We start from the raw sequence: 3,459 nt of genomic DNA, 5'->3' as shown, positions 1-3,459 counted from the left end.
GGAACTGTCTTTATCCAAAGGCTTGATGGTTTAGTAGAGGAGTGTTGCTCATTCATTTGCTTCTAACCTGTATTTCAAACTATGGACTATGACATGCCAGTAAGGAATATGCTTTGTGCAAGAAGTGAATGCTTAAATCTGTGTAGGAAATTTTCTGTATGCTCATTTTATGGTACAATGTTTGTATAATTTTGTGCTTTCTCCAGATTTGTTGCAAAGGGAAGTGGAGAATTTTACACTTTACATCCTTTACACTTTCTCATTTTTAGATTGTAGCTGCAGCATTTTTGGTAATTCTATGTCCACCAGCAGTCCTTAAGATTGGTATGCCATACTGTTCTAACCGTGTTTAAGAGTCAGGTGATGGGCACATCTTCAGTAGTTTAAAACCACGTATTTTTATTCTCTGTATTTCTAGTGACTTTTGTGGGATTTTTTAGAATTATTTTCAGCGGTATTTCAAAATACTATTTTTCTGGTTGTGTTCTTATACCAGTTCTACAACAGCAATAGGTGAGCACCACTTAGAAATGTATTAAGAAAAGTAGCAGTGACTTCTTTCTCCCTCGTTCCAAACAGATATGGCAGTCTCACGCCTCATCCTGACATTTAGGCAACTTTAGCTCAGGCCATTGACAACTTTTCAAGGTAAACTGACACATTGCCTGTAGTTCTGCAGTTTGTGGGTAGCCTGATTAGAGAACTTAAATATTTGTTTCAGCCCATGTCACCTAGGAGATACACGTGTCTGCTGCGGATGCATTGCTTAACAATTCCTTACCACTTTCTCATGTGCATTTTTAATTCGTTGGTATTTCCAACTATTCATTGATACCTGCCACGTACAGCAAAAATAAACCAAGATACTAAATACATAATGAATTTGTGATTTACTGCATGTATTACAATAAAAAGTAAATGTGAAGTACAAAAAGCACGTGAATCACACAAAAAATTGTTAACAAATGCAAGCTAATAATTTCATGCAAAAATATCACTTAGTATGATACTAAAATACGAGGTGTGTCAGTGGTTCATTTAGCATTAGATATGCTGATCTAATCTTTTTCCTTATATTTTCAAGTTGTATTTACAAAGTTGAAGAAAGCGTGGGTGGTTGCTGACTTAATTTTTTGTTAGAACTGTGCTACTTTTTTTCCTGCTCTCATTGATTTCTGTCATAAAAGTAGGTACTAATAATTGCCAAGTTAAGAGAAAAATGTTAGAATGTTTCTTCTTCCAGTCCTCTGAAAATAAGATAAAATTTCTTCTAAATTCCCTAGTGGCCTTATCAACATTTTCTGTTGGTTTATATTCTAGTTTAAAATGCAGTCTGTATTTTCATGTGACTACTGGTGCCACTTTTTCTGCAGTGAAGTGTATTGTATGATGTGCCTTTTAATTGGTTACCGATAAGCAAATTATTCATAATTGATGCCATGCTCCAAGGGAAATGCTGGTGAGTTTGAATTAAACCAAAATAATTATTACAGCCAGGCCACTGATACTAGCTTATTATCAGAAGAACATTTTTTTTGCTAATGGAAGTAAAGTTCCAGAAAGCAAGAGAGGAGAGGGTGAAAGTTCAGTCTAAAGGAAAGTTAATTTTGAACACATATATTTTAATTCCTTCAGCTACTGTCAGTGTGAGGCTAAATTATGAGATGCGTTATGTCACTGAGCCAATCTAAGTTCTGTCAGTTGTGCAGATTTACTCAGGTCAGAGAAATTTTGTATATTAAGTGTTACGCGGCATGGGCTCTGATCAGCTGGTAATTTTGAGTCCACAGGCTGGGTCTTGTTTCCCTGCTACGGGCAGACTTCTCACTGAAGTAGAGGACAGGTTGAAGTACCCTTTGCAGCAGAAGGAGTAGTAGCACTTTCCTGAAAATAATTAATTGGTGCTTCGGTTCTTTCTTAAAATTCCCCAAGTTTTACATCCTCTACACTGCATTACAAAGTTGAATGCTGTATTGTAGAACTGTTTTCTGTTACTTATACTATAAACCCACCGTTAAACAGTACTTGTATTTTTACATGTGTCACATACTGATTTTCCCTTCTGTGTTCATCTAATCACTTTCCATTTGCTTGACCTAATTTCATATTGAATTTTTCTGGGGTGTAAGGAGGAGTGTTTGTCACAATGACTAGGAAAGCCAGGTACGCTACTACTTAGCAAAAGCATTCTAATGCAGTGTTAAGGAAATTTTCAGAATCTTGAAAACTAGAAAAGTAATCCTATTGTATTCCTTTTGAAGGAAAAGTTAAGTAGATCTCTAGGCAGTTTGTAAAAACAGATTTATTTAATCGAAACTAACTGTCTGAAAATGTTTTATATTTGTAAATATAGGTGAACAATCCAGGTGAAAATGGATTTGTATACTGAAACTTTTGCAGGGGTAATTGACAAGTCAGACCGTATGCCTGTTGTATGCCATATCCACCACAGAAACAATTTCTTCATCCAAAGAATGTTGCTAATGTCCCTGGAGCCTTTCCTGTGTTTGCCTCATATTTGATCGTGGTCATTTTTGCCCTTTAAAGTGGTGTAACGTTGAGCAAGGGGTCATGGGCTGGTGTGGAGTAGTTTCCTTGATTTGCTGTCCACTCCTTCACAACAAATTTTACAGATGAGCCAGAGGAGCTCGCAGCTGCGTGTTCTTGTACAGGAACTATGGTAAAGAAATGAATCCATGGAGAGCAGACATTGCAGTGGCATAAGGAATTTACAAGGTTACAGTGCTGCCAGTTTCACTTTTACATTTCAGTTTAAATTGCTGGTAGCTAAAGAAAACCAGCTCCTTTTTATATGTTACTGCTAGCTATTTAGAAGGAAATTTTGTGATGACTGCTCTAAAAATTTGAAGTGTTTCTGGACCAGATGAATACTGTAAGATTCAACTACTAAGGCTTTATCAATATATTTTTGACAAAGTCATCTCTCTTTTTGTTCAGTTAACTGTTTGTTATGTATAGACGGGAGAACTCAGTTATTTCCTAGTTTTAGTGTGGAAACATAGGGAGTTTTGTTACAGGATCCTCTAGCTAGCAAAACCTTTTAGCATAAATAATTTTTATTTCATTAGTACCTGGAGAGAGACATCTTCCCTTCTTCTAGACATGTTTTGTTTGTGTGAAAGTTTGATTGATATGCCAGCGTCTTTTGGGCAAATGTTCCATGAGCCTCGTACATCAAACATAAATAAGGAAAGGAATTGCACTTACAACTTCATACCGTAAAAATGTATGCATGTGATTTATTTATAAAATTTTCCCGAAAGTAAAAACAGTTTGAAATGCTCTTGCATCATGCATCTTGCATTTACTTGTCTATGTAAATGACGACTAGGTGGTGTTCCTAGTAATTTTATATGGCTTTGTGCGCTCTCTTGGTGCTTGACTTATATCAGGTTGGATGAAGAAGAGTGCTGCTGCTTCGAAGAACCTGATGAAGAT

This window comes from Buceros rhinoceros, unplaced genomic scaffold (assembly GCF_000710305.1).
Source record: "Buceros rhinoceros silvestris isolate BGI_N320 unplaced genomic scaffold, ASM71030v1 scaffold32692, whole genome shotgun sequence".
NCBI lineage: Eukaryota > Metazoa > Chordata > Aves > Bucerotiformes > Bucerotidae > Buceros > Buceros rhinoceros.
This window is presented reverse-complemented; position numbering follows the sequence as displayed.